At 44.1% G+C, this 15,135-nt stretch overlaps 1 long non-coding RNA gene across 2 annotated transcripts in view; it reads right to left on the bottom strand.

The window, feature by feature from the left end:
* LOC116082483 overlaps positions 1–14,197 on the bottom strand; it is a 62,064-nt gene extending 47,867 nt beyond the window's left edge. The window contains exons 1-2 of one of the 2 annotated variants that reach the window (XR_004115332.1): positions 14,090–14,197; positions 1,605–1,690 (exon numbers count right to left, since the gene is read on the bottom strand). This is a non-coding gene — a long non-coding RNA (uncharacterized LOC116082483). Of the gene's footprint in view, positions 1–1,604; positions 1,691–11,980; positions 12,194–14,089 lie in introns of those variants that run through there. The other variant, XR_004115333.1, reaches the window with a different exon arrangement.
* Between the last annotated feature and the right edge of the window lie 938 nt (positions 14,198–15,135).

Below are 15,135 nucleotides of genomic sequence, written 5' to 3'. Positions count from 1 at the left end.
TTGTTATAATATTTTATAAATTTTAAGGAATATGACAAAAAAGATATTGTAGATATTGAAGGGGAGGGTCTCTGGGAGGAGTTGGGGTACAAAAGGGAAACGAGAATGTGATTCAATTCTATACTTAAAATATGTTTTTAAAGGTTAACAAATTCAGATAAATTGAAATCATGTAACTTTTCTCATCATAATGCAATAAAAGTTTTTAAAAAGCAAAAAAACAAACAAACAAACAAATAAAAATCACAGGATAGAATCACAGACCCACCTTTGAAAACTCAGTCATCTGGGGCTCAGCTTTCTCAGCTGTATGATAAAGGCATTCCTCGTTGTCTTTTGTTGTTGTTTGCTTGGTTTTTGTGAGACCATGAGACATAGTGAGATGTACTTATGTACACTATGTAGCACTGGCTGGCCTGAAATTCACCATGTAAACCAGGCTAGGCTTGAACTCACAGAGATCTACCTGCCTCTGCCTCCCAGGATGAAAGGTTTGTGCCACCCCAGGCCACTGATCATTCTTTACAAGATGGCACTAAGTAATTTGTGCCTTTAACAAGTGTGGGCACAGCATTTGTATTAGCGTAGCACTAATGATTCCCGAAAATGGTTATTATAGTGTAAAAGCAATCAATCTCTGTCTTCCATTCAAAGGGGTAGAGGAGGACCAGCAGGTGCTGGAACATCATCACAAAAATAGTTGGAGTCCAGGTTTATAGGAAACAGGAAGGGAAAAGATAAGAACCGCTAGAAGTGTTTGGAAAGAGCAGCTCTATCTTCAGCAGCAACATCTGGGGAAGAAGAGGCAAGATTAATAAACTTTTGACCTTTTGGTGCTCATGAACAGTGGTTCCGCTGAAGTTAGTTAGGTGAGCTATCCTGCAATTGTCTAGAACTATCTCAGCCTCCAATAAAATCATTGAGTCATCAAAAGTGATTCAGAGAGAGAGTGACTAGACAGTGCTTCCCATAGAACCTCCTTCAGAAGGTGATGGAACTGTGTAGGTTCAGAGCCGTTGGGTTAAACAAAGCTAACTACTTCCTAGGCTTTTGAAACTAGCGCATGTGCATAATGAACATATACAAATAGTGAAAGTTCAAATAGTAAAGAGAAGCATGAGATGAAAAGTTTTTTCCCTAACTTTGCCTTATTACCACCACCACCACCATCACCACCACTCCCACCCCATTCTTCAGAGGTTTGAGAATTGGTTTCTCACTCTTTGGTCCCCAGCTGTTGCACACATCTAAGTGTTTTGGCTCATCAAGATAGAGCAGACTCAGGTAGTACCCGACACCAGTGGCAGCATGCTTCACACATGCCTGCAGCTCGCTTCATGAAGACCTTGGGAAAATACCAGTTTATTTAGGTTAATGGTTCTCAGCTAAGGGTGAGTAGAGACATTTTTGGTTGTTTTAATGGACCATGATAGTGAGGGTGTTACTGGCCGATGGTGGCTAAGATTCAGAGATGCACTGAAATCCTATGTTGTACAGGCAGCCTCCACAAGGCATATCTAACCTGACTTGTCAGGTATTTAGCAGCCTTTAAACAGATAAGGAAAACCCTTATCCTGGTCATAAGTAACAGCGATGGAACTTACATTTGTTGGCCACCATCATCACCAAATGTGTTCACCAGGATTCCTTTCCTTGTATGTGAGTGAAGCCAGAACAGCTCAAGCCATGGCTGAAAATGAACAAACAAAAACCACATTAACTCTGGGAAGGTCTTTGGTCTGAGCCACTTGCCACAGACCTGGGCTCAGCAGTGCTAGAGAAAAGCTGTCCCATCACCTACTCCTGAGTCACAGTGATGCTATGACTTGTAACCATGAGGTGAGCTAAAGGCCAGTAGTGATGAACTTGAGGGGCACAGCTGATACACTCTTGTGACAGGTGAATATATAGAGTAGTTCAATAACCTGGAGGGCAACCTGACATGTTTATAAAACCATTTTAGGATATGTATCTTTCAGTGATGAGACTTTACAGATCTTATAAAAACTGATCTATGGAAACCTTACAGGACCACATGAGAATATATGTTCTATAATATCAGTCACATGTCTATCTGCCAATCTATCTATTTTGAGGCAGGGTCTGACTTTGTAACTTAGGCTGTCTGGCTCCAGCTGGCCTCATGGGGTCCGCTTCTGCCTCTCCAATGCTGGGATAATAGGCATGAAACATAGGCCAAAAGAGAATGTTGGACTCTCTGGAGTAGGAGCTAGAGGCAGTTGAGAAAGAGTTAGTTACCAGACATGGGTGTTGGGAACTGAACTCTGGTCCTTTGCAAGAGCAGGAAGTGTTCCCAACTGCTAAGCCATCTAGCCAGTCCCTAAATTTGAATTTTTATTTTTGATAATGCAACAAGAAAAATAGTATAATTCACAGAATAGTTTAAATTTAATTATACCAATGTCGTGAAAAAGTGTATTTTCAGTTTGTACAGTTGTGATGGATAAACTGTAACTGAATATATAAAAAACTATAATGAGGGAGGAGTGAGAGTAAATACAATTAAAATAACTTGTTTATACAGCACTCAGGAGCCAAAGGACAGTAGGTGTTCAAGGCTAGCCTGGCCTGCATATGCAAGAACCACAGTTAACCTGTAAGCCCCACTTGCCCAAGGTCAGGTAACATCCAGGAATGCTAGGGGCTGTGGTTCTTGGGAAATAACAAGCAGCATGTTTTCACCCCTCTAAACAAGCTTGGTTGCACTGAAAGTGCTTGCTTGGATGCGGGTTGGAGGTACAAAGGCAGGAAATACATCAGGATTGATTGGACCTGGTGGAGAATATGGTGGTCTTGTGGTTTTGCCTTTTTCAGCCTATGAAAAATGTGATGCGTAGTCATTTCCTGGGAACCCCAGAATGGATCTGGCTAGATTCCATCATTCTGGCCAGTATCTAATTAAAGCTTGCTTCAAATTTGGCTCAAAATTATGGAACTGGTCTTCTTGAGATTCTCAGGTTTAACATATAGGTTTTAAGGCTAGTGAGACCCTATTGCAAATAAACAAAATAAAACCACTTTTTAAAATATATGATGGGATTCAGTGGGTTGTAAGAGTTAAGAATCATGTTAAAAAGTGTGCAGAAGGTTTCTAGACATCTTGCCAGACTAGGTACAGAAATGGTTAAAACAAAACAAAACAAAACAAAAATATGCATAGTCTTTAGTGACTAAAGAAATTCTAACGAAAGCCCTGGGGTGACAATCCTCACCCACCAGGATCACACGAGGAACAGGAACATCAGTTACTAAAGAAATTCTAACAAAAGCCCTGGATCTCACCCACCTGGATTCTCACCCACCAGGATCACATGAGGAACGGGAACATCAGCAAGCACTGATTTTATGTGGTGAACTGGATGGAGTCTGGTTCTATTTTGGTTAAGAATGTGAACCAGATCAGATGTGGCCACTGGGTCAGAGGTCAAGTGTCTTTGGTAGAAAGGGAATTTATTTTAAAATTAGATAGTGATGGTTGTTGGAGAACTTGTGAATATGCTAATGGGTGAATTTCACAACACGTGAGTGACTTATACAACCTATCAGTAAAGAGGTTATTCCTAAAAGAGTTGAAACCACCCAAAATAGCTCTACCACAAGGTCATTAAGGGAAACCCAAATCTCTTGTTTACATTTGTTGAATGCTTACTATGGACTACATTGTTTTCTAATTATTGTACTCTATATAGCTCATTTGATCTTTCAATAATGCTGTATAGTAAGTACTCTTAGCTCTGGAGTGCCTCTACTCACAAAATAGTCCAGGGCGGAAATGGAATCTGAACTCAGACTGAACCCCAGATCGCATCTCATTTAACTGACCACTAGACCACTCGACTTTCATGGGTAGATGGAGTCGTCGCTAGAACACAAATATGTGAAAACTCAGGACAGAACTCAGCACTTTAGAAAAGAACTACAGTACAAAAGGAGCTTGACAAATTCCACTCTAAATATACATCTGCATAGTTTAGCATAACTAAACAACGTAATCAAGAGGGTGGAATGGGGGTGTCTCAGCTGGATTCCCCGACTTACATAAAAATCCAGGCTTGGTGGTATACAGTTATAATGTCTGCACTGGGGAGGAAGAGACAAGGGATCCTTAGGGTTCAAGTCTAACCTGACTGGTGAACTCCAGGCCAGTGGGAGACCGTGTCTCAAGGGAAGTGAATAGTATTCTCAAGGACGACACTGGAAGTTGTTCTCCAGACTCCACATGTGTGTACACATACACCCTCCCTCTACATACAAGTACCTAAGAACATACATGCACACACACAAAGACATATTTTGAAAAGGGTGAATGAGTCTATAATTAGTGCCTACCTTTCTAGAATATGAGTGGTTGTAATACAGAGAAAGCTAGCACAAATTAAAATTTCTTTTTACTCAAATCCAGTAGATCTTCCTTAGTCTGTTGTAAATGTTTATCTATAAGAGACCAGATATTTCACACCACATAAATACCTCTTTGTGCAGTATAAATCAATTTAATGTTAAGATGAAATCCAAGTATCTTTACCAGCCACTAGGATGTATAAGTGAATCCCTATGATGTTGAGATTTTTATCTTCCTTTGTTATTATTTTTATTTTTTTTAAATTTATGTGTGTGCATGTGTCTGTGTATGTGCATTTTGTAACGGTTTCCTCTGAGATTGAAACATTTCATTCTGCAGGGAAGCTCTTTAAACAAGAAGGTAAGCAACTCAAAATACTCTCAGGAAATATCTGAAACTGAACGGGTCAAATCCACTAGGCCCTCTCTAACTAATTATCAAAGTCCCATTCTCCCCAGAAAAATTGATAATGCTTAATATAACATTTCCCTACAAGGATTCTCTCGCACTCATCCTTTGGAAACATTTTTGAAGGCTGTTAGGGCAGAGACCAGGATCATGGGCTTGAAGATATTTCTGACTTAGAATTTCACTCAGTCTTAGTTCTGGTAAACATCTGTGATCTGATTTCAAAGATCTGAAAGGACATGGTAGCAACCAGCTGGTGACTAATGCCTTCCCTGGCTCTCCTCCTGATCTCAAACCTCAGCTCCACCTTGCAGCCTTTTGGATGCCTTCCTAACATATACACCCACACTCTACACTCCCCAAACCCTAGTGACTCCCACCCAGATCCCTAGACATGTACTTTCCTTGAATCCCATGTCAGTCCCTGTCTTAGGAGGTGTTCTATTGCTGTGAGTAGGCACCATGACCATGGCAAACTCTAGTAAAAGAAAGCATTTAGTTGGGGCCTGCTAATAGTTTCTGAAGTTAATATATGATCATGATGGGAATAATTTGATGAGAAGATCTACATTTGAATGCATAAGCAGCAGGAAGAGAGAGGTAGCTGAAAGTTTTGCATTAGGATCTGCAGACAACAGGAAAAGAGAGTGACTCTGGGTTTGGCATGGGCTTTTAAAATTCCAAAGCTCACCCCAAGTGACACACTTCCTCCAACAAGGCCACATATCCTAATGGTGCTACTCCCTTATGACTTAGCATCCAAATCTATGAGCCTTGGAGGGCCATTCTCATTCAAATCACCACAGTTCTTATCACTAAATCCCCAAGACATATTCTGTGCTTTTTTTATTAACTCTCCAGGGAAGCTACTTAATCCCAGGGAATTCTTACCCACTACCATTCACTGATTCATCTGATCATTTTATTTGACTCTTATTCACCCATCCAGAACAAAAGAATATGTGCTAAACACTGCTCAGTGTTTAAATGGAAGGTAGCTATGCTTGCCATGATACCACCAGGGCTACCATATCTAAATGGTTGTTTCCTTGGAACAATTTGCCACTTGTGACAGATTGTATATATCTGTGTGATAAGGCTTAGCTTCACTCTGTCATCTCCCAGATGGACACTTCTGATGTTTGTATCCATAAACATGAAGGGCCCTAGGGGCTTTCGCCAGCCTTACACCCACCCACCTCAGGTCAAGGCTAGGCCAAGGTTGGGGGGGGTCTTACATTTGGGGGCTCATTCGGGATTCGAGGAGACCCCCTGGGCAACCACCAACTAGACTGATCAGAGGGAAAAGGACTGAGCATGACAACAGGCGCCAACTTGTATTTGTCAGTGTTTGCCTCTCTGTCTTTTGCTTTCACTTTTGGCTCTCCAGCACGGTGTCAGCTGGAAAGTCTCTGTTCTGGTGCAGTTAATTGCAGTAGGCAGACTGGTGTCTGGAGGACGTTTCAGGCTCCTCCCTCCTGGCCCCCTCCCCACAGGGAGTGGAGAGGACTCCACTACTTTTGGAACTGGCAAGACAATACCAGTGGCAGCCAAGTCTTGCTATAACCTGGTTTCTGCACCCGTGGAAGGAGCAAACTGTCTGTAACTGCACTCATGGAAGGGCCGAACTGTGTGTTAATTGTCTTTCTCTGCGTCCTTGGACTTGGACTGTCTGTGCCAGTGGCAGGGGTGAACTGTCTGTGTGTTGATTGTCTTTCTCTGCATTTGTTGGTGTTGGTTATCTCATTCTGTGTTCTTGGACTTGGACAGATGACATTTTTAGACATTGGACAGACTGAATCTACCCCCTTAAACATCTTAGTTAACCACTGGAGGAAAAAAACTTGTCAGTAATAATAAAGAATGGAAAGTTATTTACTCTGCTTCTCTGAATGTCCCACCTTCAGAATAGGGTGGCCACCCATAGGGACTTTCAACTTGGAGGTGATCAAAGCAATATAAGAAAAAGTCTTTAGGCCAGGATCCCTTGGGCACCCAGACCAAGTGCTCTATACAGTTACCTAGAAGAATCTAGTGGAGGAGCCCCTCTTTAGGGATAAAAGCCTTTCTTTCCCCAAGACCCACCTCACAGGTTCTGACCATCAGGAAAAAGGAAACATAGGAGGAGGGATCCAGACCTAAGGAGAAGTAATCCTCCAAGACTCTTCAACAATGGACCTGTTGCTCCAAGACCCTCCTCCTCCATATCCCCCTACCCTTGCCCCCATGGCCTTGCCAGCACCAGCACCAGCTCCAGGATCCTCAATCCATATGGGACCAGGGCCATTGTACCCCTCTTTACTGGAAGGAGGAGCAGGAAGAAACCCCCAACTTCCCAGTCCCGCCATGGGGACCCAAAGTCTGAGAGCCACCTCCCCTGATACCACAGTGGCTCTCCCACGGAGGTCATATGAACCTCTAGAAAAGGGCAATCAGGCTATTCAATGCTGGCCTTTCTCTTCAGCTGACTTGTACAACTAGAAGGTTAACCCCCCCCTTCAGATAACCCCAAGGAGCTGATTAATCTCTTTGAGACTGTTTTATTTACTCATCAGCCCATGTGGGATGATATCCAACAACTCATAAGTGTGCTCTTCAGGACTGAAGACCGAGAAAGGATAATACAGGAAGCTAGAAAGAATGCCCCCTCAGACACGGGGGCATCGATTGGCCAGGCTGTTATCAACAGAGGGTTTCCCCTGACTAGACTTGACTGGGACTTTAATAAGGCAGAAGGTAAGGGGCACCTGAAGGTCTACCACCAGGCTCCATTGGCAGGTCTCAAGGGGGCTGCACAATGACCCACAAATTTGACCAAGGTACATGAGGTTAGACAGGGATCAGATGAGTCACCTGCTGCCTTTCTAGACTGACTCGTGGAGACATTCCATCAGTATACACCCTATGACCACAGTAGCAATGAGCACAAAGCTACTGTGACTATGGATGCTACAGTCCAGGTTAATAGAGACAGCAGAAAAAAGCTCCAGAGGCTAGAGGGACTACAGGATAAGTCGTTGAGGGATTTAGTGCAGGTTGCTGAGAAAGTCTACCATAACAGAGAGACAGAGGAGGAAAAGAAGCAGAGAAAGAGAAAGAAAGAGGATGAAAGGGAGATGAAAAAAGAAAAGTGACAGAGAAGGAATTTACAGAGAATCTTTGGCTACAGTAGTTAGGGAAAGCAGAGAAGAGAAACTCCAACCAAATAGAGACAGAAAACCCCTTAAAAAGGACCAGTGAGCATATTGCAAGGAGAGGGGCCACTGGGTCTGAGAGTGTCCTAACAAACAGAAGCCGGGGGTGGGAAATCCCAGGCCTTGGGAAAAGCCCCCACAAATGCAAAGGTGTTAGCCCTAGGTGAAGACAGTGATTAGGGGAGATGGGGTTTGGACGCCCTCCCCGAACCAAAGGTAACTCTGAAAGTGGAGGGAAACCCACTCAGTTCTTGGTGGACACAGGAGCTCAATACTTGGTCCTCCTCTAAACCAATTTTTTTCCAAGAAAAAATCTTGGATTCAAGGAGCCATTGCTACCTAAATGTATTCATGGACTATCTGAAGAACAGTAGACCTATGGATGGGCTGGGCATCCCATTCATTTATCCCATCCCAGACTGTCCCTACCCTCTGCTGGGGCAAGTCTTAAGGGGGTCCAGATATACTTCCTGCCCAACAGGCCACAACTAACTGGCCCAAAGGAGAGCCCATGGATGGAGGAAAGACCTCTCTGACTGACTCCTGCCGAGAGCCAAGGCTACCTGGTTTACAGACAGGAGCAGTTTTCTCCATGAAGGTCAGTGGGTGCTGCTGTGGTGTATAGCACAAATGTCATTTGGCTGAACCTCTACCTGGCACATCTGGGCAGAAATCAGAGCTAATTGCCCTCACCAAATTCTTGCAACTTGGGGCCAGCAAGAAAATTAACATCTACATGAATAGCTGGTGTGCCTTTGCCACAGCCCACTACCTTGGGGCCATATACCAAGACAGAGCGCTGCTTACATCAGAGGGAAAAGAAATAAAAAACAAACATGAGATCTTGGATCTCTTAGATGCCCAGATAAAGCCATCAACTGTGATTATTATTCATTGCCCAGGACATCAGAAGGGAAGAGATTCAGTGGCCTGGGGCAATAACTAGGCAGATCAGGTGGCTTGAGAAGTGGCTATGCAGGAGCCTATCCCAGTTATGGGCCTGTAAGAGACACCCACTAGGGTGGACTGGACTAAGGGATGGCCTCACCTAGAATATACTGAAGAAGAAAGGACTCAGATTGCTAGCCACCCTACCAACTACTACCTAGAAAAGGAAGGGCAGTGGTGCACACAAGAATGAAAAACTATACTCCCCAGAAAGCAAGCAAAAAACATATTAGACCAAATGCACAGATTGACTCATTTAGGGGAAAAAAAGCTTGTCCAACCAGCTAAGGGATCTAAAGTATATATAATAGACCTCAGGTTTTGGGCTAGAGAGATAATAGAATAGTGTAAGCTACACCAGCAAGAAAATGCTTATACAGCCAAAAGCAAATAGGGCAAAAGACCTAGGGAGAACAGCCTGGAGTATATTGGGAAGTTGATTTTACAGAAGTTAAGCCAGGAAAATATGGTTACAAATACCTTCTAGTGTTTGTAGATACTTTCTCTGGGTGGGTTGAGGCTTTCCCCACCAAGCAGGAAACAGCTACCATGGTAGCCAAGACAGGACAATATTAGAGGAAATTTTTCCCAAGGTTCAGAGTACCCAAGGTAATTGAATCAGACAATGGTCTTGCTTTTGTCTCTAAGGTAAGTCAGGGATTGGCAGAGATATTGGGAACTAATTGGAAGCTCCATTGTGCATACCATCCCCAGAGCTCAGGGCAGGTAGAGAGAATGAATAGACCCCTAAAAGAGATCTTAACTGGGGCTGGCGAGATGGCTCAGCGGGTAAGAGCACTGACTGCTCTTCCAAAGGTCCTGAGTTCGGATCCCAGCAACCACATGGTGGCTCACAACCACCCATGATGAGATCTGACACCCTCTTCTGGTGTGTCTGAAGACAGCTACAGTGAATTACGCCAGAGAGAGCAGGGCCAGAGTTCAATTCCCAGCAGCCACACACATGATGGTTCACAGCCATCTGTACAGCTACAATGTACTCATACACATAAATAAAATAAAATAAATCTCTAAAAAAAAGAGAGAGAGAGATCTTAACTAAATTGATTTTGGAGACTGGTGCTGACTGGGTGGTGCTCCTTCCCCTGACCCTGTTCTGAGCCTGGAGCATCCCCTATCATTTTTACCTGACACCCCTTTGAGATTCTGCTTGGTACTCTAAGTCCCTTGGTGTCCACTGGGCCCTCCCTGGAGGTATCCCAACTCACTGATAGGAACCTCTTCTTGAGGCTCCAGGCCCTTCAGTCAATACAACATGAGATTTGGCCCAAACTGTCTGCTTTAAATGTTCCAGGGATGCCAGAGAACCCTCACCGCTTCCAGACTGGTGACTGGACCTACATGAGGAGGCATCGGGCACAGTCACTGGGACCCCCGGGTAGAAGGGACCCTTCCTGGTGCTGCTAACCACTCTCACAGCCCTCAAGGTGGACAGTATAGCTGCCTGAGTGCACACTTCCCATGTGAAACCTGCAGATGCCCCCACTCCCTGGGGATTCCCGCTGGATGTTACAGTAGATGGACAATCTGCTCAAGCTCAAGATCACTTGATCTTGATCATGACCACCTGTTGGTACCTTTGGATACCATCCTATGTACCTGTCTGCCAAATCTGTTACAGCACTCATGGTCTCCCTTCTGTTGCAGTTGGGAGTGTCCGGGGCAACCACTGGGACCTCCACTTTGGTCTTACAAGGGGAAAATTATGACAGTCTGAGGGCAACCATTGATTTAGATATACAGAGAATAGAAACTTTCATCAGTCGCCTTCAAGAATCATTGACTTCATTATCAGAAGTACTACAGAATAGGAGGGGATTAGACTTAACTTTTCCTCCAGCAAGAAAGGCTATGTGTTGCCTTAGCTGAGGAGTGTTGCTTTTATATAGACCATTTTGGGGTTGTTAAAGATTCAATGGCCAAGGTGAGAGAAGGGCTAGCCAATTGAAAGAGAGAAAGAGAACAGAGTCAGGGTGGGTTTGAGTCTTGGTTTAACTCCTCTCCATGGCTAACCACCCTCATATGCACCTTGTTAGGACCCCTAATTATTCTGCAATTGTTGACCTTTGGATCGTGCACATTGAACAAGCTTACAACCTTCATAAAAGAGAAAATAGGAACAGTACAGCTGATGGTCCTGCATCAGTATGAGACCCTGAAGTCAGGACCTGAAGAATATGCATTGTAACTAACTCCTGAGACCTGCCCCTAAAAAGTATAAAAACTGCTTGTAAAAGCCATTCAGGCTCACCTTCTCGTCACTCACATGGAGAAACTGATTGAGGGTTGACCCCAAATTGAACCAGAAAATGCATCAATCTGTGTCTCGGTGTCTCACTCAGGGGCATCTCAAAGTAAGTACCACTGACCAAGGGTCAGGGTCTTACAAGCAGTCTGTCTCTGCTACCCAGTTGTCACTTAGTGAACTGTTGTGAACCTCCTAAGGCTGAGGTTGCCAGGACACCTGCTCTAGCTACTCGAAGTACGAGAGAATGAACGCTCTCTGTTGAATGCTTCCAAGTCACATGAATCCAACTGAACTTGGCTTCACCTCCTCCATCTGCCATCCTCCTGTCTGAGAGAGGCACAGGGTAGTTATCTCTCAGAAGTCATCATTGTCCTATCCAAGGCTGGCCCAAGGCAGAAGCATCCCTACATGCAGTGCTTTTAATGTCATGCTGTTGCTGTAGGTTTCATGAGTTAAAGCTCTAAGGGCAGTGGACAAGAAGACAAGACTAGAGCCACTGATGGACCACCCCGACTGCATCTTAAGATTAGAAGCCATCTTGTTACAAGGTCAAAACAAGTTTGTTCCTGTTTGATTTGACCAGGTCTGCCAAATAATTTGGAGATGTTCAACCAAGTTCCTACATAACCAAATTTCCTCTGGAAATTCCCTAGTCCTTGAGAATCCCTAGTCAGGAAGTCTCTGGGCTATAAACCTTACTGTCTCCTATATCCAATGCTATTTTCTCAAACCTCACTTTGGGAAGATGGCCCTGTCTGACAGAAAATTTGACCAAATAATTTAGGTAATGGTCTTTACCTTTGTTTGGTGGGATTAACACCTTGATCTCATGACATCTCAGGCAAGTTACAACCTGAAAGTGAGAAGGTTAGGCTGACTCTATGACAGGCTTCAAATTGGTAGTTCAGGAGACGAGGCCTGAATCTGTTTCCAAAAACTGGGCAAGTACAGGCAAGCCCAGGTAAGTCAATTACTGAAAAGGCCCCAGGCTCCAGACAGCTTGCCCTGCCATCAGAAGCTGCCTCACCACCTGGCCTGAGGCAAGGGTCAGCAACAGTTTCCAGACTTCCCCAGCAACAGTTTCAACCCCACCCCCACCCGGCATGCCCCAGTAATGCTTTTAGAATGTCCCAAGAGATAAAGCCAACAGATTAAGATAAAAGTCACCTACCCTAGAATTCCCCTAATGTGCTTTATATGGAACCTGTGAACTCACTTGGTCATCTCCATCTTGGTAATGGGAGACCCCAGCATGCTGGACTTCTGCAGAATAAAATGCTTTTGTGTTTACATGTTATTTGAGTCCAGGTTGTCATTCTTCAGTGAATATGGACCCTTACAAAGTTTCATCATATCCTCAACTCTGAGATGGAAATTCTGGAGCCCCCTTTCTTGTGAAATTTCTTGTGAGGCAAATAAGAGACTGGGTAAGAAGAGCTATGGAAATTACAAAAGCAAACACACACACACACACACACACACACACACACACACACACACACACACACACACACGACTCCTGTCAGCCTTTTTCTAGTTCATTTATTGCCTTTCCTAGAGCCCCACAGAGCTTTCCTAAACCTAATTCCACATGAGTGACTCAGATCTTGGATTTCTGCCCTTTAATACTAAAATCTTAAATCAAACTTCATTAAAGAAATTCACCACCCCCTCTATAGTCAGTCACCCCTACACACACCACACACACACACACAATCAGCCTTCCAGTCTCAGAGACTTAATTAAAACAGTTCCCTTGTAAGATATTCTGAGACTTCAGTTTGCTGAGCCTGCTTTTTCTTGCCAGCCTCAAGGTCTCGTGATGACGTGGGCTACTTCTCCTCCAGTTCTGTGATAACACTAAAGTTTGAGTTCTCTCCTGCTCCAGGCTCCTCCTAAGTATTCCTTTTTCTAAGTTTGTCCCTTTTAACTGTGGCAGTCTTCACTGTCCTGTCAGTTTGTCTGTCTCCTCTCACTTCCATCCCCTCAAGTGACCTTATGGTGGCTTTAGTGACCATCACCAAGCAGAAACCCCCCATTATTAGCTCCAATCCAACCTCTCTTGTGGTCTGCTAGGTTTGCCCATCATCAGCTTTCCCATACCATGTCTAAGACAAAACTTAATCATCTTCCCTCCAAGCTGGCTCTCCCTTCTGCTCTTCCTCTCCTTGGCCCACGTGTCTCCAGTTCTCCAGTTCTGGTAGGTTCTATTTATGATGTTTCCTCTTGTTCAGGCACTGGTACTTTACAGGGAGTTGGTAAGAGCTATCTGCATCTTTCTTAAGATTTCTTTATTTATTATATACATGTGAGTATACTGTTACTGTCTTCAGACACACCAGAAGGGGGCATCAGATCCCATTACAGATGGTTGTGAGCCACCATATAGTTGCTGGGAATTGAACTCAGGACCTCTGGAAGAACCTCTGAGCCATCTCTCCAGCCCTTATATGCATCTTTCTTGAGCCAAGTGAGCTTTTCTCACTGATAAAAAGTGAGGAAACTGCAAATGTGGATGTGTAGTTGAACTATATAAACCTTAACTGTATAGACAATGCTCTAAGTAAAAGATTCTGTTGGATTCTGTTTTCATATAGTCACAGGAGTAGGATTTTGAATTGACAGTTCGCATTAAATGGCAGAAAATAAAGTAGCTTATATAACAGGTTCCTCTCAGACCAATAGACAGGATGACACAGAGTCCCAAGAAATATTCATGGTACAGTTTTTCCAGGGTTACAAACTGCTACTCAATCCAAACAGGCCTTCATGTTAAAGTTAGACTCTCAGTGTCTGGCCCTGAAGGTGGGGCCGGCTTTCCACCCCAGTGCCTGGAGACCCAGCACCTTCCTTAAGAAGAGGCCCAGCTATTTGTTCTGCCCCACCCACGCCGATGCCCTTGCCTACCAAAGACACTGAAGGCCAGTGAAGTGTTTATTCCTTCTCTGCTCGCCCCACCTGACTTTCTCTGCTGTGTCACAACTTGCAGTTATTACTGTTGCCGTCAGATTCTACCTTCTGCCCCAGTGCCAAGGGCCCTGCCTTCCACTCAGAGACTTCAATCTAGATGACCCTAGATGGTGTCCAGTGCTTTGATTTGGTCATTTTGAGTCTATCATTAAAAACAACAATTCCTGCTATCCATATTTTTAACACATGCCTTTCTTTTTCTTTAGAGGGTGAATCACACAGCCTCTTCTATTATGGGCAGATGATGTAACTCCACCCCCTCCTCATTCCTGAAGCCCTGAAACACCTCAGGATGCTGCTCCTTTCTTCACAGGAAGTCTAGGTTTCACCTGAAACCCCTTCCTAAGCCAAAGTCTAAGCTTAAGTCATCTTAATTCGTTCACTCCTAGTCCCCCTCCCCCATCAATTTCAAAATTCCATCCTCTTCTTTGCCCACTTTTATTTATTTTATTGTTTTATGTAATGTCCATTGCCTTCCTCTGTTCCTCAAAGAACCTTCCCGAGCTCCAAGAACAAATCCAGCCCTGCAGCCCTAACCTGGCTCCCTTCTGAGTCTCCTTACATTGTACATAGCCTCGGCTCCATCAATAAAATCATTCAGAGAATAAAAACACACAAACAAATGACCTGCACATCACTGTTTTTCCCTTTAGTTTTCTCCAGGAGTCCTTGCCAGCAAACTGACTGCAGAAATAATGGAGAAATCTGTCTGTTCCTAGACTACTGGTCCACTATAGTCTCTGGCTGGCTTTTCATTTAAAACGACAGGCATAGCTAACTACCCAAGACCCACAACGCTGAGACTAACTTATCTACCAGGCACAAATGAGGCTCCTAGGAAAGGAAGACATCAACCAGGAAAAGAAGCCTGGACTCAGCCTTGCTTCCCTGCAGAAATCATCTGAGTCTCCGAGACTGGAGGTATACACTATGGCATTCACGGAACACGGCTCCCTGCGAAGCAGTTCACAGGGATGCATGTG

The sequence above is a fragment of the Mastomys coucha genome, unplaced genomic scaffold (genome assembly GCF_008632895.1).
Source record: "Mastomys coucha isolate ucsf_1 unplaced genomic scaffold, UCSF_Mcou_1 pScaffold7, whole genome shotgun sequence".
Lineage (NCBI taxonomy): Eukaryota > Metazoa > Chordata > Mammalia > Rodentia > Muridae > Mastomys > Mastomys coucha.
Note: the sequence above shows the minus strand (reverse complement) of the source record. Positions and strands in the feature narration are given on the sequence as shown.